Source organism: Asparagus officinalis, chromosome 8 (genome assembly GCF_001876935.1).
Source record: "Asparagus officinalis chromosome 8, Aspof.V1, whole genome shotgun sequence".
NCBI lineage: Eukaryota > Viridiplantae > Streptophyta > Magnoliopsida > Asparagales > Asparagaceae > Asparagus > Asparagus officinalis.
This window is the reverse complement of record NC_033801.1, coordinates 117,619,426-117,641,911: the sequence shown is the minus strand read 5'-3', so window position 1 is coordinate 117,641,911 and position 22,486 is coordinate 117,619,426. Positions and strand designations below refer to the sequence as shown.

General features: G+C 35.4%; 2 long non-coding RNA genes across 8 annotated transcripts; both read left to right on the top strand.

The window, feature by feature from the left end:
- On the top strand, positions 4,347 to 11,606 carry LOC109851498. 4 transcript variants are annotated; one of them, XR_002249842.1, is made up of 4 exons: positions 4,347 to 6,921; positions 7,634 to 9,726; positions 9,978 to 10,561; positions 10,670 to 11,606. It is a non-coding gene; the product is annotated as an uncharacterized LOC109851498 (long non-coding RNA). The 4 variants fall into 4 exon arrangements; XR_002249844.1 differs by having other exon boundaries at positions 11,518 to 11,604; XR_002249843.1 differs by having other exon boundaries at positions 9,978 to 11,368; positions 11,518 to 11,604.
- On the top strand, positions 11,729 to 22,247 carry LOC109851499. 4 transcript variants are annotated; one of them, XR_002249847.1, is made up of 3 exons: positions 11,729 to 11,789; positions 11,976 to 13,930; positions 21,913 to 22,247. It is a non-coding gene; the product is annotated as an uncharacterized LOC109851499 (long non-coding RNA). The 4 variants fall into 4 exon arrangements; XR_002249848.1 differs by lacking the exon at positions 21,913 to 22,247 and adding an exon at positions 14,653 to 15,213; XR_002249846.1 differs by lacking the exon at positions 21,913 to 22,247 and having other exon boundaries at positions 11,976 to 12,645; positions 13,718 to 14,049.

The window sequence follows — 22,486 nt, the reverse complement described above, 5'->3', positions numbered from 1 at the left end:
AAGAGGAGATCTATATGTCACAACCGATAGGTTTTAAAGCTGAGGCAAGGATGACTTAGTATGTAAACTGAATAAATCTTTTTATGGATTAAAGTAATCACCGTGACAATGGTACAAGAGATTTGATAGTTTCATGATTGGCCAAGGGTACACGAGCCCATATGACCCGTGTGTGTACATGCACAAGCTACAAAATGGTAAGCATATTTATTTATTGTTATATGTTGATAATATGCTTATTACTTTCAGGAATTCTTCAGCTATTAGGAAGTTAAAAATGGAGTTGTCATCCGAATTTAAGATGAAGGACCTTAGAGAAGCAAAGAAGATATTAAGTATGGAAATTAAGAGAGGTAGGATGAAGGGAAGGTTAAAGTTGACACAGAGGAGCTACTTGCAAAAGATGCTGAAGAAATTCAGTTTTGATGGCAATGCCAAGACGTTGAGTACTCCATTAGCTACCCACTTTAAGCTGTCAGCTAAGATATCACCTGTTTCAATTGAGAATCATGAATACATGTTCAAAGTTTTATATGCCAATGCTGTGGGTAGCTTAATATATGCAATGATGTGTATAATGCCAGATTTGTCATATGCCATGAGCATGGTTTCTAGGTACATACATGGCTTCGAGAAGGATTATTGGGAGGCCGTGAAGTGGATCCTACGATATATCAAAGGTACCATAAATGTTGGCTTGGTGTTTGAGAAGAATGGGAGAAATGGGCATGATAGTGTAGGATATGTGGATTCAGATTATGTTAGGGATCTTGATAAGCGTCGGTCTACTACTAGATATGTGTTTATACTAGCAGGAGTCACCAGTGTGTTGGAGATGCACACTTTTGTCTACAACGACTCTTTTCACTATGGAGACATAGTATATGGCGTTGACTAAAGCTGTGAAGGAAGCTTTGTGGTTGCAGCGGTTATTGGATGACTTAGGGACTGCACAGGATACCATCAGGTAAAATGTGATAGCATGTTAGCTATCTATTTGGCAAAGAACCAGGTGTATTATGCCCGAACAAAACACATTGATATCAGGTTCCATTTTGTGCGAGATGTCTTGGATGATGGAGACATTAAACTAGAGAAGATCCATACAAAGGGCAATTTAGCAGATATGTTGACCAAAATTATCACTAGGGTAAATTTTGGTCATTGTTTGGAGTTGTTGAACATTCTTCGTTGTTGAGAGCCTTTGGAGGCCATTTGGGTGAACTACATGATGCTTGATTCCTTAGGCAAGAGGATACGTAGGCAGTTAGTTTGATGCAACCAATTTGATGAGTTGATACCGACACGGTGGAGATTGTTAGAGTTCTCCTTTGGGGTTCCCGACTTATTATAGGTTGAGTCCGTTATTGTGGATTGAGTCCACTTCGTACTGGACGCAACAAGTGAGATGGTTGGTATCGAGGTCGGCTCAGTTTTGGGGAAACTTCATCAATGCGGAGAATTATTGAAACCACGACGAAAATCAGTAAATTTGAATTGAGGAAGCGGCTTTAGTTTGGTTGCGGGTAGGTTGACCGAATAGCATAGGCCAGTCGACAGATTTCGTGCACAACACAGGGTCTGAAAACTTGTTCGGGTCGGTCCCGATAACACCTGTGCAGTCGACCGATACATGGCTGATTACAGGGTTGATTTTCGCTGTTCTAGCCGGTCGACCGCGGGAACATGCCCGGTCGACTGGAATCGGGTAAATGGGCTGTTTTGTTTTCCTAACGGATTTGGATTGTGTGTTTATATAAATAGGATCACGATGTTTCTAGGGTTTGAGGGGTTTTTTGAACAGATAATTAAGATATGTTTGAGCACTTTTGAGGGAGAATTTGTGATATACTTGAGAGTGGTTGCTTTAGGGTTATATTTGTGAGATTATTGAGTGATTGTAATCTCTATTTGCACACACTCTCTCTTTATTAGTGAAATTTATTCCCTCCTTGTCCCGTGGACGTAGGCACATTACCGAACCACGTAAATTTGATGTCTTGCTTGTGTGGTGCTTGTTTTGGTTGTTGATTTGTTCTCCTGTCTTGTTTGTGATTTCGATTCCGCTGCGCACAACAGTCCGGTCATAACTTTTCCTTCCACTATTTTAAATCCTAATTGTGTTATTAACAATCTTGTTCCGTTAGAAAGACACATTCCTTGATTTAAATTTCTCATTAACATCACCAGAATGCCAATTTTTAAATTCAATTCATGATGTGGAATTCCATTAAAGCTTAATGTGTGCAAAAATTCTAGTGGATAATACAACTCTAATTCGTCTATGTTTCCACTAGTCGAACGAATTGAATCACAACTAAAATAGGTTGTAGATTTACCAGAAATAAGATCCAAAATAAAATCATTTATTTCATCCACATTACAATTCTTTGGAGTAACAATTCCTCTTAATTTCTTTAAGATAATCAATATTAAAAAAAAGAAGTTTGCAAATTGTCATAAATTTCAGAAATAATGGTATGTAATGGATTTTTGTTAGCAGGCAATAAAAATTGGCTTGGAATATTGATCCATTTGCTATCACAATCATCTTCATCAAACCTCTATGGTTCCATCTCCAATACACAAACAAATTCTCTCTCGATTAAATTTAATGTAGGGTTAAATAGTCTCATGTTTTTAGGTAAAATAAAAATATGATAGTGTATGACCAAAGGTATGAAAAGTAATTGAGGAACTAATAATGTCTTCTTTAGATCCTTGCGATTTAACTGGAAGCACTTGTCTGAAATCACCACCTAAAATGATAGGTTTTCCACCAAATGGTTCCTTGCGATTTAACTGGAAGCACTTGTCTGAAATCACCACCTAAAATGATAGGTTTTCCACCAAATGGTATATTAGGCATGTCTAAAAGATCACAAAATGAAATCACCACCTAAAATGATAGGTTTTCCACCAAATGGTATATTAGGCATGTCTAAAAGATCACAAAATTATTTATCTAAAGTTTCAAAACATCTCTTACCACTCATGGGAGCTTCATCCCATATGATCAAAACTGAAGATTCAATAAGTATACAGAGCTGGGTTCCTTTTTTTTATTTAATAAAAAGAAGTTTCATCCATAGTAAGAGATATTTTAAATCTAGAATGAGCTATACGACCACCAGGTAATAAAAGAGTAGCTACTGTGGAGGAAGCAATTGCTAAAACAACATTGCTTTTTGAGGGGAAATTGATTTTCGCCTATTTTGAGCGGAAATTGATTTTTATAAAATGAGTTATTTTTCTGAACTTTATAAAAAAATTTCTATAATTTTTTTTAACCAAATACAATTTATAAAATCTCTAGAAAAATTTTATTTACAAAACTGTCAATATCAACCATTTACTATAAGGGCCTGTTCGTTTATTTCCTAAAAACCAAGAAATGGAAATGGAAAAGGTGGAAATCTCAAAATAGTCCATTTTTTCCATTTCCATCCCTAAAACTCACCCACAACATCCAATAAAATATTATTTTCATCCAACAACTCATCCACATCATCTAATAAAATATTATTTTCATCTAACTACTCATCCACCATATCTAATAAAATATTATTTTCATCTAACAACTCATCCACCATATCTAATAAAATATTATTTTCATCTAACAACTCATCCATCACATCTAATAAAATATTATTTTCATCCAAACATCACTCAACTCATCTCTTTTCATCATTTCAAATCACTCACATCATCGAATAAAATATTATAACAATTCACATCATCTCATTAACATTTCATTTCTTCCATTTCATCCCAAAAAGTTGTGAAAACACATTTCTTAATCTTTCTTCACATCAACCAATAATACAATGACAACTCATCTCATCTCATTTCATTTCTTATTTTTAAGAATGAACCAAACAAAAGAAAAACAACAAAACTACAGGAAATAAGTTTCTTGTTTCTTATAATTCATTTCCTTATTTTTTTCGCCAACCGAACAACATCAAAACTAGTTTTCTTAAAAAATCACTCACATCATCCAATAATAATGTGACAACTCATCTCATCTCATCTCCATTTCTTTGATTTCCTTTTTTTTAGCCAACCAAACAATTCAAAAACCCATTTTTCTTAGAAATAGTTTTCTATTTCTTTGATTTCCCATTTTTTAAGGCAAACGAACAGGCCCTAAGGTTTTTGATAAAACCACTCAAACAAACAACCCAAAAAATTAGTGTATTTCGTGAGCTCCGCTGGAAACTTCCCAACTTTGACCTTATCCTACTCGGGCCTCGGCAGCGCACAAGGAATCCCAACAGAATAATTACTGGAAACTTCTCAACTTTGACCTCCTCATGCTACCCGTCAACTAAAAAACTAATTTTGGATCGATTTTATCGTTTTCTATTCTATTAATCTGACCTTTTTTGGTTTTTTGGTTGATATTTTAAAGATTAGATTTGGATCTTTAGTTTTCTGGTAACTTCTGATCACTGAATCTTCTGTTGATCTTAGATCAAACGATTTATTAGGTTTTTTTGGGTTGATTCTAACCTCTGACGGGTTATTGGCTCTTTAATTTTTATCGATCTCCTTATTTTGTTTTATGATGTCCGATTTAGATCTCGATCATGATTATTCTCTTTTATATTGATTTTACCGTTGTCTATGTCTCTGGCCTATCAGGTTTTGCCTATGATTTGCCAGCGCTGACCTTATCTTCTTCTTGTTTTGATTCATCTCGTGTTATTTGGATCTTTAATATATGTAAGGTACTGATTATTATGGAGTTAGGACTCTAGTTTTGCTTACGCTGACCTTATATTCTTTTTACTTATTTTGATTTGTCTTGTGCAGTTTGGATCTGGATGCCGAATGTATGTAGGATATCTATGTTGGATTGTTGTTCATCGAATTAACCAGTCCTTTTCGTTAATATTTTACCATAAATTGGCTTAGTATTTTACCATAAATTGGTTAACTTGATCGTTGATTATTGGATAAACATGTGTTCTAATGCTAACTTCACAATCTTTCTACTTATTTTGTTTGTTCTTGTGCAATTTGGATCTCTATTTTAGATCAATTTCATCTATTTTTCTTTTTTTTCTTTTTTTTTCTTTTTTTTGGGGGTGCCTGGCGTGTTAAATATAAATCTGCTAACATTCTTATAACCATTCTATTTGTCGTGGCCCTAATTCATAACTGTTATAATTATTTGGTATGCTATCGTTGAACTAATAACCGTCTAATTGTTTTGATTGTACTATAGGGTTCTGACTGTGCTGGAGTTAGATCTGTCTTTAGATCAGTTTTATCATTCTGTGCTCTGCTGATCTGACTTCTTTTGGTTGTACCTTAATTGGATCCCAAACACACAATTCTTGGGGTATCTGGTATGTTAACGCTGACCTTATGTGATTTGGTCGTTCTTGGACATGCTTAGGGCATTGCTCGCTGTTGATATTTTCAGATGGTTAATGGGATTAGTCCTGGTAGTAGTGCCGTTGATTCTGATAGGTGTTCTATGGTTTTGATATACCAGACTGAAGATCCTTTCCTGAGCAGTCTTGAGATATGTACTGTAAGATTTTTGGTGTCCAACTTAGGCACTGTATGATTTTTTCTGTCCAATTCTTCTTTTATGAATTTTGATCTGGTAGATGGCAAGGAATAGGTTTCTTTTCAATTTGGAAGCTTCGGTTCGAAGAGTGGCCGTGGACAGTATCTGGTACATACCTTTGGTTAGCTTAACTGTAAGTTGGTCAGTTCAGTTCAGTTCAGTTCTGTGATTGATAACGGTATTTTAAGCTAATTCTCTAGTCCTTTGATTAGTCTGCCTGAAGCAATGCACAAGTTTATGTACAGAGTCGTTTCAATTTTCTTCTTCCTTATTCTCAGAAGATTAGTTTATGTCTTGAGGACTTGATATTTTTTTAGAGAGCAACCTTGGCTTAGGCAGTGTAAGTTCTGGTTTTGATCAGCCAGACGAAGAAGAATATCTTTATCATCATTTTGGACTTCTGTTTTCAATAATAGGAAGTTCGGATGTTAAGTGGCACTGCTAGCTTTTTGTTTCCATATGCTTTACGCTTTCACATCGCAAGTTAAATGATAGAAAGTTTGGGGCATTAGTTGACTGACACTGCATGTTTTTTTGTTTGTCTATGCTTTACGCGTTTACATCGCAAGTTTGTTTCTCTTTACCTCAATACTTCTAATCTGTTAGATGGTGAAGAACAACTTTTTTTCATTAGTGAGGTTCTCATTTCAGAAATCGTGAAGAATATCTTTTATGGGGCAAGCTTGGGCTATATGCTATCTGTTTTCTGTTGCCCAATAAATTTTTTTTATCGTCGTCTTTGATTTTGACGAATAATATTTGCAAGTTATGGTCAGGGCTCAAATCTTTTAAGGAACAACCTTCCATATGGCGATGTAAGTTCTCTGTTGCCGGGTTAACCTAGCATGGTTTTGATTCAGCAGATTATCTCGTTAATTTTTAGGAGTGGGTTTCATAATGCTCTGAGGACTTCATCATTAACAAAGCAAACTTAGGTTATGCACTACCAGTTCTTTTCTGTTTGGACTACTTCGTCTATGGTTTTGAGCTGCCAGATTGTAGAATAGTTTGCATCAGGTAGGAGTTCTGGAGTTCTGGTTTAATCAACAAGATCGTAACAATAAATTGTTCGTCTTTTATCATTATTTGTTTCATTTCCTGCCTCACTAGGTTTCTTGTTCATTTATCGTGATTCTTTTTGGGATCTTTGACATTATGTCTTATTAGATGGATGAAGGGTGGCATAATGCACTGATTTTGGCTTATGTTCTATATTCTATTGGTTTGTTCTATTGGTTTGTTGTATGGCTCTGATTTGCCAGACTGTGGAGTAGAGAGCAATCCAGATGGTCTTGAGGACTGGAGATTATTTATGGAGCAATCTGGAGTTGGGCACTGTAACGGTTTTGTTTTGCATTTCTGCTTTTATCGCTTCAAACTTATCAGGTGAAAGAATAGCTTGATTTTCAGTTTGGAAGTTTCCGTTTCAAGAAGACTGAGGACCATAGAAACTTTGGTTTTCTTAACTGTAAGTTGTTCTATTGGGAAGTAGTTTTCATACTGGGATCTGTTTAGTTCAGTTCTCTGATTTGGTTGACACTAAATTATGGTGAGTCCATATTATTTGAAGCACATACTAGATGCCAGTTCCTTTAGTGGTCTTTGCAGTATTTTAAAGCTAGCTTCTGCAGATCATAGTTTCTTTATTGGTCTTTGCAGTATTTTAAAGCTGGCTTCTGCAGATTCCCTTGATTTTTTTTGTCTTCGCGGTTTTTCAAAGCTAGCTTCTGCATATTCCTTTAATTTGTTTGTGTGAATTAATCCACCTTGATTTCGCGTACAGACAGTTGTTTCCAAAATTTTCCTTAATTCTCAAAAACTAGTTTATATTTTGAGGACGTGATGTTTTTTAGAGAGAAGACTTTGCTTTGGCACTGTTTGTCTTTTGTTGCACAATACTTCTACGGTTTTGATCGGCCAGTTGATGACGAACAACGATATTGTCATTTTGGGGTTTTGCTTTCAATAATAGAAAGTTTGCGCTGTAAGTCTTTCGTTTCTCTAAATTTCTTTTGTGTTTCTAAAATGTATGTTTTTGTTTCTCTGTAGTTCTATGCTTTCGAGCCGTCAGATTCATTGTGATTCATGAGTTCATCTTCTTTGAAGAATAATATTTGCAAGTTACGGTCAGGGCTCAAATATTTTAAGGAACAACCTTCCATAAGACGATGTTAGTTCTCTGTTGCCCAGTAATCCTGGCATGGTTTTGATTCAGCAGATTATCTCGTTAATTTTTAGGAGTGGGTTTCATAATGCTCTGAGGACTTCATCATTAACAAAGCAAACTTAGGTTATGCACTACCAGTTCTTTTTTGTTTGGACTACTTCGTCTATGGTTTTGAGCTGCCAGATTGTAGAGTAGTATGGATCAGGTAGTAGTTCTGGTTTAATCAACAAGATCGAAACAATAAATTGTTCATCATTTATCATTATTTGTTATTTGTTTTATTTCCTGCCTCGCTAGGTTTCTTGTTCATTTATCGTGATTTATTTGGGATCTTTGACAGTGTCTTATTAAATGGATGAAGGGTGGCGCTATATGATAATGCACTGATTTTGGCTTATGTTCTATATGCTTCTGTGCTTTTAATCTGGCAGATTCATCGTGATTATCATTTGCGAGTTCCAGTTCCAAAAGTCATGAAGAATATCGTTTACTCAATCCTGTGTTAGGTACTGTAAGTTCTCTGTTGCCCTGTAAATTTTCTCAGTCCCCTGTGGTTTTGATTATCCACATCAGCCAGATGGTGAAGAATAGCTTGGTCATCTTGAGGGATTTCAAACTTCTTAAGGAACAATTCATTAGGTACTGTAAGTTCTCTGTTGTCCGATAATCCTTGGTTTTGATCCGGCAGATGGTGACGAATAGCTAAATTATTATTTCTGAGCCTTGATATCAAAAAGCCCTGAGGACATATTAACATTTATAGAATTATTTATTATCATTTATAGAATTATCTTGGATTTTTGTGCGGTCAGTTGTTTTTGGTTCATTATACTTCTTCTGTGGTTTCGACCTGCTAGATGATGAAGAACAGCTTGGTTGTTTGGAAGTTTCGGTTTCCTGTGGACTTGTGGAACCTTGGGCTAGGCACTAGGATTTTGTGTTTCCGTCCTCTTCTATAGTTTTGATCTGCCAGATTGTGAAGAATAGCTTGGATTGTCAGTTGGGATTTCACAGAGGAACCTTTCATTAGGCGCCAGAAGCTTTTTGTTGCCCGGTAATTCTATGGCTTTGATAAGAATAGCTTGGTTGTTGGTTGGGAGTGTCTACCAATGGCAGCCTTGTGTTAGGCACTGTAAACCCTTTGGTGCCCAGTAGTTCTTCTATATATTTTGATTGGCCAGATGACATAGAATATCTTGATTGTCATTTTGGAGCTTTGGTTTGACAAAGTAATGGGGCTCTTATATGGAGCAACGTAGCGGTCGGCATTGTGAGCTTCTTGTTGCCAAAAAATTCATTTATGGTTTTGATTTGCCAGTTGCCCAGAACTGATTATCATTTGGGTGCTTCAGTTCAGATCCTATGGACTTGACATGTAATTCTTACGGAGCAACCTTGGTTTTGGCACTGTAAGCTTCTTAGTTTCTGGATACGTATTGTACCATAATCTGTTGCATTCAGTTCTGCAATATAGTCTGCAATATTGTCAGCACACGCTGCTATCCTTTTGTTATGCACCATAAGAATCACCCTCCTGCCCTTCCCCCCCTTCGTGTGGAATTCTATCGCTGCATTTGGTTGCCACCAATTCCTATGGCTTTAATCAATCAATTGGTGGCTGCATTTTGTTGCCACCAATTTCAATGGCTTTAATCAATCAAATGGTGGAAGAGTAGATTGATTGTTATTTCAGAGTTCTAGCTTCAAAACATCACTGAAATCTTGTGTTTGGCACTTTAAGCAGCAGTAAGATATTGAAGAAGAGCTTTATAGGAGTTCTGGTTTGGAAAAAACCCTGGGGACGAGGACTCTTTTACAGAGCGGTGTCTGCGTTAGGCGTTGTAAGTTTCTTGTTGCCCAATGATTCTTTTCATAGTTCTGATCTGCCAGTTTGAGAATGGACTATAATTTGGGAGTTCCTTCTTCAAAGTCCAGGGACTTCACTGCCCTACAGAGCGACCTTGCGCTAGGAACTGTAAGGCTATTTATTACCTAATAGTTATCATGGCTTAATTTGTTTAGTTCGGTACTGTGATATTTGTTGGCACACACACTCACAGAAGTAAAGGACATCAAGAACATCGTAAAAAGTTTGCTCATTATTTGAGACTTGGCACACACACTCACAGAAGTAAAGGACATCAAGAACATCGTAAAAAGTTTGCTCATTATTTGAGACCGTTAAGTCTTTGTTTTTGCATAATTTCTGTGGTTTTGATCTGCCAGATGGTGAGGAGTGGCTTGTTCATTGTTCGGAGGCTTTGGTTTTAGATGGTCCCGAGCTCATATCTTTTAGGCAGCTCATATCTTTTAGGCACTGTAAGTTTTTGTTGCCCGATGATTTTTCTGTAGCTTTGATCTGTGACTTGGTAATGTAGTTTTATCATTATCGGAACTTTCGGTCACGACTCGATCTCTTACGGGGCAACCTTGGGCTTAACTTTGTAAGTTTTCTTTTGCTCAATAATATCCTATGTATCGGTTTAGCTCAGTTCTGTGATCCGTAGTTTTGCGATCTTGGACAGTAAGTGTTTTGTTGCTCAACAATATCCTATGTATTTGTGTAGTTCAGCTCTGTGAGCTGTAGTTATGAGATCTTGGACAGTAGATGAAGTATCATAGGAAGCTTGCACATTATTCGGCAATGTAAATTGTCCACAATACTTGACGATGTAAGTCTGTGTTTGCTGTACCTCCTTTTTATCTGGCAGATGGTGCAGACCACCTTGTTAGACATTAGCGGTTTCAGTTTCATGAAGTCTTGAGCTCTTGATAAATTTAATGTCAGCCAGGGCCAGGGGACATACGCTGTAAGTCTCTTGTTACGAGCCATTATTTATGGTTCGGTCTGACAGATGGTGAATAACAACCTAATTGTGTTCTCTGTTTCAAAAAATTCTTGATAAATTTAATGTCAGGCAGGGGCCATGCGCTGTAAGTCTCTTGTTACAGAACCATTATTTATGGTTTGGTATGACAGATGGTGAAGAACAACCTTCTTGCGTTCTCTGTTTCAAAAAATTCTGAGAACGATATGGAGCGACCTTGGGTTCGGCATTGTAAGCGTCTTGTCTGTAAGCTTTTGTTTCCTTATACCTCTTCGATGGTTCTGCTAGATAGTGAAGAATAGCTTGATTATAATCTATGAGCTTTGGTTGCAAAAGGTTCTACACTTCTTATGGAGCAGCCTTTTGTTAGGCACTGTAATCTTCTTGTACCTACCTCTTTGATTGTTTTGCTCTACCAGGATGTGAAGAATAGCTTGATTATCATGATGGAGCTTTGGCTTCAAAAAGTTCTGATGTTTAGAGATCTTTCATTGAGCAATAATTCTTTGATATGGTTTTGATTGCCCAATAAATCTTCTAGTGTTTTGATTCACCAGATGGTGAAGACTTGGTAGCTTGTCATTTGGGAGTTCTGGTGTCAAAATGTTTAGAGGGCTCGATATCTCTTGTGGAGCGCAATGTGTGAGGCACTGTCAAGTTTCTTGTTGCCTAATAATTCTATGGGGCTGATCTGCCTGGAGTTAATTATCTTTTGAGAGTTTTGGTCTGAGAGTCCAAATATTCTTGAGGACTTGACATGTTTTATTGAACAACCTTGGGGGAAGCATTGTAAGCTTCTTGTTTTCCTGTACCTCTTCTATGGTTTTGATCTGCCTAAGTTCGGTGGACTTGAGATATTTCGCGGATGATCTTCTGTGATTTGATCTGCATAAGAATATCTTACGGCTTATAATTCTTGTATGTTTCTAATCTGTCAGATGGTGAAGATTAATTGTCATTTGGGAGTTTTTAGTTTCAAAGAGAGCTGAGGACTTGGTAAATCTTTTACGGAACGACTGTGGTTTAGGGGGTGTTTGTTTGCATGCAAGTGAAAGATGAAAGTGAAAAGTTACTTTCATTTAACAATTAAGGTGTTTGTTTTCATGTAAGTGGTTATGAAAGTGAGATGTAAGAAAGTTGCCACATAAGATTTAATGCAATTTTGACTTCCCCTAAAAAAGTGGTGAAGTCACATGAAAGTGACAAAAAGGTAACTAATTTAATTAAATAATTTTAATTATATTTTCTAATTAATCTTATTTTGCCACATCATCTTCACATTGCACTTTCGATAATAATTTAAATTTTCAAACAAACATTGTATTTCACTTGCGTGCTGACAAGGATGTAAAAGTCATTTGCAAAAAAAAGTAACATATTTTAAATTCACTTTCAGATTGCCAAACACCCCCTTAGGCACTGTAAGCTCTCGTTTGTCTATGCCTCTTCTATATGGTTTTGATCTGCTAGATGGTGAAGAGTAGCATGAGTTATCATTTTGGGAGTTTCACTTTCAAGAGTATTCGGATGCAATTGAAGGGAGCAACCTTGGGTTAGTAGGCACATAACCACTGTAAGTAGGCACATAACCACTGTAATCTCTATTGTGTGATAATTGTCCTATGGTCTTGATTGGGCAGATGGTGAAGGATATCTTGTCCACCATTTGGGAGTTTATATTTCAAAAAGTCCTGAAACTTTGGGTTAGGCACTGTAAGCTTCTTGTTGCCCGATACTTCAATGGCTTTGATCTGCAAGTTGGTGTAGAATAGCTTAATCATCCTCTGGGAGTTTTGGCTTCAAAAAGGCCCGGGGACTTGAGATATCTTAGTGGAGCAGGTGAAGAATAGAATGATTATCATTTTGGGAGTTCCACTTTCAATAAATTCTGAGGACTCTGACGCAATTGAAGGGAGCAACCTTGGGTTAGTAGAAACATAACTACTGTAAGCTTTTATTGTGTGATAATTGTCCTATGGTCTTGATTTGGCAGATGGTGAAGGATATCTTGTCCATCATTTGGGAGTTTATGTTTCAGAAAGTCCTGAAACCTTGGCTTAGGCACTGTAAGTTTCTTGTTGTTCTTGTTGCCTGATACTTCTATGGCTTTTATCTGCAAGTTGGTGTAGAATAGCTTAATCATCCTCTGGGAGTTTCAGTTTTAAAAAAAATTGGGACTTGAGATATCTTAGTGGAGCAATCTTGGGTTGGCACTGTAAGTTCATTGTTGCCCAATGATTATCATAGTAGAAATTAATTTAGTTCAATTCTGTGATTTCATCGCGGTACATCTTAGTGGAGCGACTGTGGGTAGGCACTGTAAGCTTTTATTGTTGCCTGATAATTATTATATCATAATTTTGTTTAGTTCCATTCTGTGATTATCATATCATAGTTTTGTTTAGTTCCATTCTGTGATTTCGACAGTGTATATATATATAGAGAGAGATGTAGGTCACTAGATGGAGGTCTGCACATTATTTGGACTACATGCTAGGATATAGTTCTTTTATTGGCAATTAAAATCTTCATGATTTCTTGATTTGATTCCTTGGGTGATATGTGCATAATGTGTTGATGGGTGCTTCAAATTATTTTTTCTCTTACAGAAGGATAAGTATCAGCATATAGTATGAAAATTCAACTGGTGGTCATAAAATGGTGCAAAAAATGTGGGGAATTGTTTCATGTTTTTTATTTGTTTTCTGTTGTACCATGGTCTATGGAGTGTCCTTGTATACCACATGCACGAGCATTGTTAGGCTATTATTGAATCTATGTGCTTAACACAATTTTATACGAAGATCAATGTTTGGTGGAACCATATTGTTCTCTTTTATTAGCGTCCTGTTCAAGGATAAGTGCAGATGAGTGACAATCAGGATTCAGAATCAACTACTTGGTTTAAATGCAGAGACACGCTAAACTAATGTAGGAAGATATGATGGTCTGGGTTCAATCAGACCAAATCCAATAAAAGCTTGATGGTCATTGTTAGTTAGACAAGATAATTGTTTCAGCTGAAACGAAGAATGAAATGAAATGAGTTCAGAAAAGTGATAGTTAAGAAGTTAGGTTGAATCAATAACGAAATAGAACTTTAGATTGTGCTGTTAATTGTGCTGTTAATTGATACAGAGAGCTCTCTGAGGTGGGGTCGTCTGTTCATGTGGAGATTAAGAATGCAATGAATAGCAGCTCCGGTGGTAGGAAGATGTTGATTTACTTTCTTGTTATCAGAAGATTATCCAGTTGATGACCCGGATTAGGCAGCCTAATTGATCACTGAGATCTCTGCTTTCCTCACCTAAATCACGCCAGTTTGGCATGGGCATTTTGCGGATCTTCTCGGTATGTTTGTTTGGTGACCTTTCAACTAATTTTTCAGGTTTGATTTTCTATATTCTGTGGTCTGGAGCTTTGTTTGCATGAGATAGATTTTGAAATCACAGTGGCTACCTTTTTCTGTGGTTAAGAGTGTCTGGAGCTTTGTTTGCATGAGATAGATTTTGAAATCACAGTGGCTACCTTTTTCTGTGGTTAAGAGTTCGGTGGTTGATATTCTACTGTTTGATATGTGAGATCAGTGTTCTTTTCATATCTGACTTTTGCACTGTCGGTTCTGTATTCGAGAATCATGTCCCTGCTAAAGGGCTTGAAGCTGATATGATATCTACTACTACTATTGGTTAGTGTTGGACTTTCGGTTTGGGAGAGGTGCTTTGGTACTGTCGAACCTTCTATTCTGCTAATATCTGAGGGATGTATCACTTGCTTGGTCTGGTCTATGTTGAGGGTGGTATCTTATTATGTCAACGGGGTTCGACAGCCATTATTATGTCAACTGGGGTTAGACAGCCATTGGAAGTTCATTCTGGTATATTAAGGTCACGCCCCTCTTAATTTTTAATAAATGGAAAAACAAATTTATGTGGTCGAAGGGCATAAAGACATTCATGATTAAGTTGCACAAGATTCTGTTCGAAATTATTCTCTTGTGCTTCTATAAGACAATTCATGATTAAGTTGGACAAGAATCGATTAGAAATTATTCTCTTATCTTGTGCTTACAGAAGCATATGCCTTACTAAAGGGAGAAATTTAGAAGGGTGAAGAGCATGGAGACTGTCATAGTTTAGCATCATGGGAAATCCGTTCTGGTAGACAGCTACTAGGGTTATATCCTTGAGTTGTGGAAGAATTAAAATCATCATGTACAACAGAAGTAGTGCAGGTGGACCACTGTCCTAGTTTAGCAACACAGGAAATCCATTCTGGGAGACAGCTACTAGGGTTATATCCTTGAGTTGTGGAATTAGAAATCAGAAGAATTAAAATCATCATGTACAGCAGTAGTCCAGGTGGACCATTCAATTGAGGGTGTCAAGTTTCTACATGAAGAATTAAAATCATCATGTACAGCAGTAGTCCAGGTGGACCATTCAGTTGAGGGTGTCAAGATTCTACATGTTAAGTTTTCCCATGTAGCGACATTATGTGGTCACTTCAGTGAGTTTTTTGTGAACTTTTATGTAGACTTGGCATCAGGTTGCTGTCCATTTGTAATGCAACATTTAAACATATGATTGTGAAAGTCTATTTTTCATTCAACATTCATGGGTTATTTGGCATTATCTTTGTATTTTCCCTTGTTTTCTGCAGAGTTCACTTTTTCTAGTTTCCTGTTTTGCCTTCATTTCTTGGCGTTTCTCTTCTATGCTAGTTTTAGTATCCACCCTTACATTTTTGCCATTTCTATTATTACATTATCTTTGTAGCTGTGCCTTGTTCTTTCTTGTTCTGTTTGGAGTTTTGTTGATTAGGTTTTGTTCTGTTTATATGTAGTTTCTTCTGTTTATGTGAATTTGTAGTAGTACTTCAATAGGTGAGATGGATTATCTTTGCAGAAACTATTACCAGTTCTAATAATTTCTCAAGGATTCCTCCTTTGGATCACAGCAATTTATGGCGACTTCTTGCTATTAATATTCTTTTGTGTTTGAACGTCTTAAGTTTCATACTTTCTAAATGTCATTAAAATCAGAGCATGTATTGATACTTGTATTTAGGTAAAAAAACTACATTTCATGTTAACTGTGTATCAGGTCAGAAATTGATAGTGTTATGTCATGATTTTTCAGTAAACTCCTTTTCTAAGTGTCATTAAAATCAGAGCATGTATTGATACTTGTATTTAGGTAAAAAAAACTACATTTCATGTTAACTTTGTATCAGGTGAGAAATTGATAGTGTTATGTCATGATTTTTCAGTAAAATCTTTTTCTAAATGTCATTAAAATCAGAGCATGTATTGATACTTGTATTAGGTGAAAAAACTACATTTCATGTTAACTGTGTATCAGGTCAGAAATTGATAGTGTTATGTCATGATTTTTCAGTAAACTACATTTCATGTTAACTGTGTATCAGGTCAGAAGTTGATAGTGTTATGTCATGATTTTTCAATATGACATTCTGTTACTTTCATATAAACTATGAATGAAAAAATATATAATTGTGGCCATAACTTGTAACAACTCTTAGAAAATAATTGATAAACATGAATTTTTGTTACAAGTTCTGGTATCATCTTTTTCAGAAACCATATGACCTATGATTGTGGCTACATTTCATGTTAACTGTGTATCAGGTCCTAAGTTTATAGTGCTATGTCATGATTTTTCAATATGACATTCTGTTACTTTCATATAAACTATGAATGAAAAAACATATAATTGTGGCCATAACTTGTAACAACTCTTAGAAAATAATTGATAAGCATGAGTTTTTGTAAAAATATATTATTGTGGGCATATAAACTATGAATGAAAAAACATATAATTGTGGCCATAACTTGTAACAACTTTTAGAAAATAATTGATAAACATGAGTTTTTGTAAAAATATATAATTGTGGCCATAACAACTTGTAACAACTCTTAGAAAATAATTGATAAACATGATTTTTTGTTACAGGTTGTGGTATCATCTTTTTCAGAAACCATATGTCCTATGATTGTGGCTATAATTTGTAAAAACTTTTAGAAAATCATCTGCCGCTATGTTACTCGGGTTCTCCTATCAGGAAGCCGTACCTGTACCCGATACGTACCCGACACGCATCACATTTTTTCAAACATATACTCAATTATGCGATATTTTTTTAAACTTAAAATACTTGTCAAACACTTCCCTCCCAGGTGTCTCTTTTTCTCTGTAGTGGGTATGTTTAACCTGATCTTAAGAGTCATCTTGTGCAGTTTTAGTTTTTAAGCCCGAAAGGAACTTGCTCTGGAAAACATTGAAGCTATGCATTGTGGAATTTTGGTTTAACTTTAGATGTAAGTTAATTCCATGATCAGTTTATCCATACAAATATGATCCTTGCCTCAATGGTGCTAATGATTGTAGTTTCTTTCATTGATAGTACAGTGGTTGTAGATCGGTTCTAGCAATAGCTTCATAAATTATCTTAGTTTTTGAGCATCCCTGGCCTGAGATTGATTTTCGTTGTACTGATATGTATGTTAATATTTATGAATTATCAAAATAAACAGCACAGGGTAAGTGATAGTTCTTGTAATGGAAGACGAAAAAGGAAGCACTACTCTACATTAAATTTATTGTTTGCTAGTATTATTTTTCTTGTAGTACTAGAGGCTATGTTACTTGGGTACTTCTACCAACACGTACCTGTAATCATACTGAAATTTCTTGGACACTTCTTGAATATATACATACATTTATTCAGACGTATGCTCGATTATATAACATATGTTTTAATTGAAATACCACTTGTTGGGCGTATATTCTTGAAAATATGCATACATTTATTTAGGCGTATGCTCGATTATATAATACATGTTTAATTTGAAATCTATTCCTCTATATACACATGGGAGAAGATTCACTATTCATGCTACAGGAAATACCACTGTAGCAAAATGAAAAACTGGACACCATTTTTGAAAAAAATATTACTGTAGCGCATGTGTAGCGGAGGCAGGATACTGTTGCAATTAAAAATTCAAAAATGAACCGGGATTACTATAGTGGGGAAAAATATGCCATGCTTTGCACGGTGTTCACACTAGTGGACCCACACTTCACGTCTATTTTTTTATATGTTAATCTTATGTAAATGAAAAAAGAACATTGATCTTATGTAAATTATTAATTTTAATACAAATATATACATAACATACATGTATATAGTCGTGTTCGCGTCCTTAACTTTAACGAATTTGTCGTGTCCTATACCCATACCTGTACCCATGCAACTTAGATTAGAGGACATCATTTTGTATGCAAGCATATACTCCTATTGATTTTCTTTGCACGTGCACATGTGCATACAGGTAACCAGTAGATAAATTGCACTTAAGCCCAATTCATCGGATTGAGAGTACTGGCAGGTATTTCTTTAATGTGGTTCATGGGTTTATGGACTGGGGCCTAGATAACTGTCAAATTGCAAATCATGATAACTTGCAGGTTGGAGAAACTAAGGTCCGTTGTAGTTCTCTGTAGAAAATGATTGGACAAAATAGTACTTGTGAAAATTTGACTTCTAACGACATTTAAGAGAACTTCACGTACAGCTTTTGTTGCTCTCTGAATGGGCTAAAATTTTGGTTTATGCAAGTTGCTATCTTTTCTGTCTTCTGTTTTATATTCTATACATGTTTTTCGAATCCTTACCTTGTACCGGCTGAGTTGCTCTGTGAGCAGACTAATTTATAGGAGTTGTTCTACAGGGACCCCAAATCATGGGACCCAAGGGGGGACAGGTGAGGTGTCAACCCCTGGTTGCATGATCTACTGTTCATGAACAGTAGATCATGCAACCAGGGGTTGACACCTCACCTGTCCCCCCTTGGGTCCCATGATTTGGGGTCTCCAAGGAATTTTTCAATTTATAGTTTATGCACAGGAGTTGCATGTCAGCTTGTCTCAGTTTCAACTTTTCCCTGTCTTGTGTTTCTTTCTCGGTTGTCACACTCTTTGCACTGTCTCAACTTTGTCGCTTTCTATCTACAGAAACGACTTTTTGACTTCTGTAATTTCAGGCCACAACAACTACTGGAACATGATTTCTTTCTCTTTGTAGGCCAAGACTTCTTGGTTGGTAAACTGGAGGCTTATATTAATTTATTTTTAAGTTATCAGAATATTTTTTTTGTATTATTGAATGAAATTTTCTGTAAAATCTTGAAAAGTTTCTTCTAATAGTTCCAATAAAATTTTGAGAAGTTTCTTTTAATAGTCTATTTTGAGAAGTTTCTTTTAATAGTTCCTATAAAATTTTTAGAAGCTTCTTCTGATAGTTTTTATCTTCAAATTTGTTCCTGTTGATTTGATTTGTAGGTTTTTTGTGTTATATTTTATCTAGTGTTTTTTAAATTGTTCTTATTTAGGATCTCTATATTTGTTTCACAAGTACAGATGGTGACTGGTTGTAGATTGTATAGACTTGGCACCCTAGATGGTAAAAAAGCTAGCTTTGTTCTTATATATAATATGTTCTTTGTTGGTCTGTTCTATGGTTGCGATCCACACAGGTTAAAATTATTTAGGCTCCCAAGATTTCTGAGGACTTGGAGGTGTTGTACAAATCGATCTTTGGTTAGGCACTGTAAGTAGTTTAACCCCTATAATTATCAACACTGGAATTTGTTTAATTTAGTTCTATATTTATCATTATCATAAGTAGTTTTTGTTTCCCAATATTAATGACCTCAACAAGTGTCGTAGGAAGCTTGCCCTCACAAGACTCTGTTTGAGCCACATGCTTATATAAGGTTGGGGGTAAAAGAGGGTGTCAAAAGTCCTTTTGTTTTTCTTCTTATTTGTTCTCTCTCCCTTCCTCCCTCCACTTAATTGCCACAATTAAAATTGAGATATGTATATCTCAAATTCAATACAAAATATGATATATTATTAAAATCATTATAAACATCCGAAATATATATATAATGTATCTAACGCATTACATGAAGAAATTATTACAAATCAGAACTTTAGGAACAAGGGGGCATTTTGTCATTGCTAATATATAATATGTTTTAAGACTTCAACTTAAACATTCGACGACCTCTCTTCTTGAATAAAATAATTTAAATTCACACAAACCACATTTATATGAATGAATAATATAAGGTGGGGTAAAAGAGGGTTTCAAAAGACCTTTTGTTTTTCTTGAGAAACATTAAATACAGAAGTAATACAGATTATGTCAAAAGAAGAGCCATAAATATCATTGACAAAGATTTCAACTTTGTTGGTCTCAAGTATTTTCGGCCGTGTGATCTTGAAGTAGGTGATCCAGAAATTATAGAACTGTGCTCTACAAAAGAGGCTGTATGAAGTGCTTAGTAATTTTAAATTTGATCTATTGGTTGTGATCAATGATTGTGAAAGCATTGAAAATGTTAGCTACAACGTCACTTGAACATGTAGACTATCTCAGTGTATCTGAAGATAGTTTCAGGCATTTTGTATATGTACAAAGAAAAAAAGTTTATAAAAGTTTTGTCTGGTTGTGTTTTCAATTGAGACATATTCACATCCTAATTTTTGGCATACTAGTTCAACATGGGCCCAATTTTTACCAAACTGAAAAACAAGATATTTGACCAAGGTTGTATCAACTATAACATGTTTAGTGGATTTGCCAAACACACATTGATACGATGGAATTTACCTCTATTTTAGATTGATTTCTCTAATTTTTAGGGTATGTGATATGCTAAACATTGACATTGTAACCGTTGTCATTATGATTTTCTGATGTGATAGTTATAACCGTTCTTGCATTGACCTCACAATCATTGTAGTTCTAACCGTTCTGGTTCCTATCTAATTTTTAGGTTACGTTCTTTGCTGACGTTGATCTTATTACTATTCTAATAATAGTAGTTTTGATTATCTGGGTTGCTAACATGGATCTTATATCCACTCTAATTGTTTTGATTAGACCAAGGGCATTGATTATTGTGTAATAGGATTTCGCTTTTAGACCGATTTATCGTTATATTCTCTGTTGATCTGACTTACTACATCTTTTTGGTTGATATTTTACCTTACGACAGCGGGGATTAATTCTCAAGTTTTTTGGTTTCTGGTATGCTAGTGCTGACCTTATAATCGTTCTACCTGTTTAGTTTCATCTTGTGCAATTTAGTTGTTCTTGAATATTTTTAGGGCACTGATTGTTACACGGTGAGCGTCCCGTTTTGAGATGGATTTTATCATGTTTTGTTTTAATGTCTGCCTCGTTAGGTTTCTTGTTTATTTTTTTCAGATGGTTAATTAGATCATCCTCGCGATAGCACTGATAATTTATTATGATTCTTTTAGGATCTCAGACATTATGTTTGCAAGTGTGGATGGATCTCAAACATTATGTTTCCAAGTGTAAATGAAAGTTAGTGATATAATGAAACAATTTTGGTTTATGTATCCTAAGTTCTATATTCTTTGTTGGTTTGTTCTATGGTTTTTATTTGCCAGACTGATTAGTAGAGAGAGTTCAGTAAGTCCTAAGAGCTTGAGATCATCTTGATTTTCATTGTGAGTTTGACACTGCTTGTTAGTTGGCACAAAGTTTTTGTTACCCTACATTCCTTTTACGCTTATGAACTGAAAGTTTTTGTCGCTATACTTCCATGTCATCTGCCAGAGTCATCTTGATATTCATTTTGAGTTTGACACCGCCAAGTTTTTTGTTTCTCTATTTTTCTTTTACTCTCTTGAATTATGAGTTTTTTGTTTACCTATACTTTTACCTTAAATTGGTTAATTTAATCTCTAATTTAAAGATGTAAGTTTGTTAATGCTGACTTTATAATCGTTCTAATTTTGTTGTCTTGTAATCTTAATCTTGAATATAGTTAGGTGCTGATATTTTGGAATATGGAATTTAGATCACTATTTTAAATCTAATTTACCTAATTTTTAGGGTATTTGATCTTGTAACATTGACTTTATAAGCATTTTAATTATTATCTTGTGTGTGCTAATTATAACTGTTCCAACACTGGCCTCATAACCGTTCCTAGTTATAACTGTTCTGATTCTCATCTATTTTGATGTGCTAACATTGATCGTATAACCTTTGCAAGTATAACATTTCTATTTACATGGTGTGCTAACATTGACTTTATAACCATTCTAATTGTAACTGTAACATTTCTAATTCCATGGTGTGCTAACATTGAACTTATAACTGTTCTAATTGTTTTGAGCTCGGATTTTTCATTCCAATCAATTTCCTTATTGCATGCTCCATTGATCTGACTTATTATGTTCCTTTGGTTGATATCTTATCTTTAGGATAACGGATTGGATATCAATTTTCTTGGGGCATCTGGCTTCGTTGCTGTGTGCTAAAGTTTTGATTTGCCAGACTGAAGAATAGAGAGTCTTGTTTCCAGAGAGTCTTGAGTACTTGAGATCGTCTATGGGGCATTCTTGAGTTGGGCATCGTAAGGTGCTTGTCGGGCAATTCTTTGGTTATCTTAACTGAAAATAGTTTTGTTGGCAAATAATTTCGTATTGGGATTTGTTCAATTCATTTCTGTGATTTGTTGACGCTATATCATTGGGAGTTCGCACACTAATTGAAGCACATACTGGATAATATAATTTTTTAGTAGCCTTTGCAGTCTTTAAGAGCAAACTTCTCCATATTCCCTTGGTATTTTACAGAGCAAACTTCGCTTAGACACTGCACAATGTTTCCTCTGTGGTTGGCTAGGTGATGAAGAATAGCTTTATTGGAGTTTAATATTAGAAACTCTATTTGTTAGTTGACACTAAGTTTTTATTGTCATTTTGGAGGTTTGCTTCAATATTAAAAACTCTGCTTGTTAGTTGACACTAAGTTTTTTGTTTCCCTATATTACTT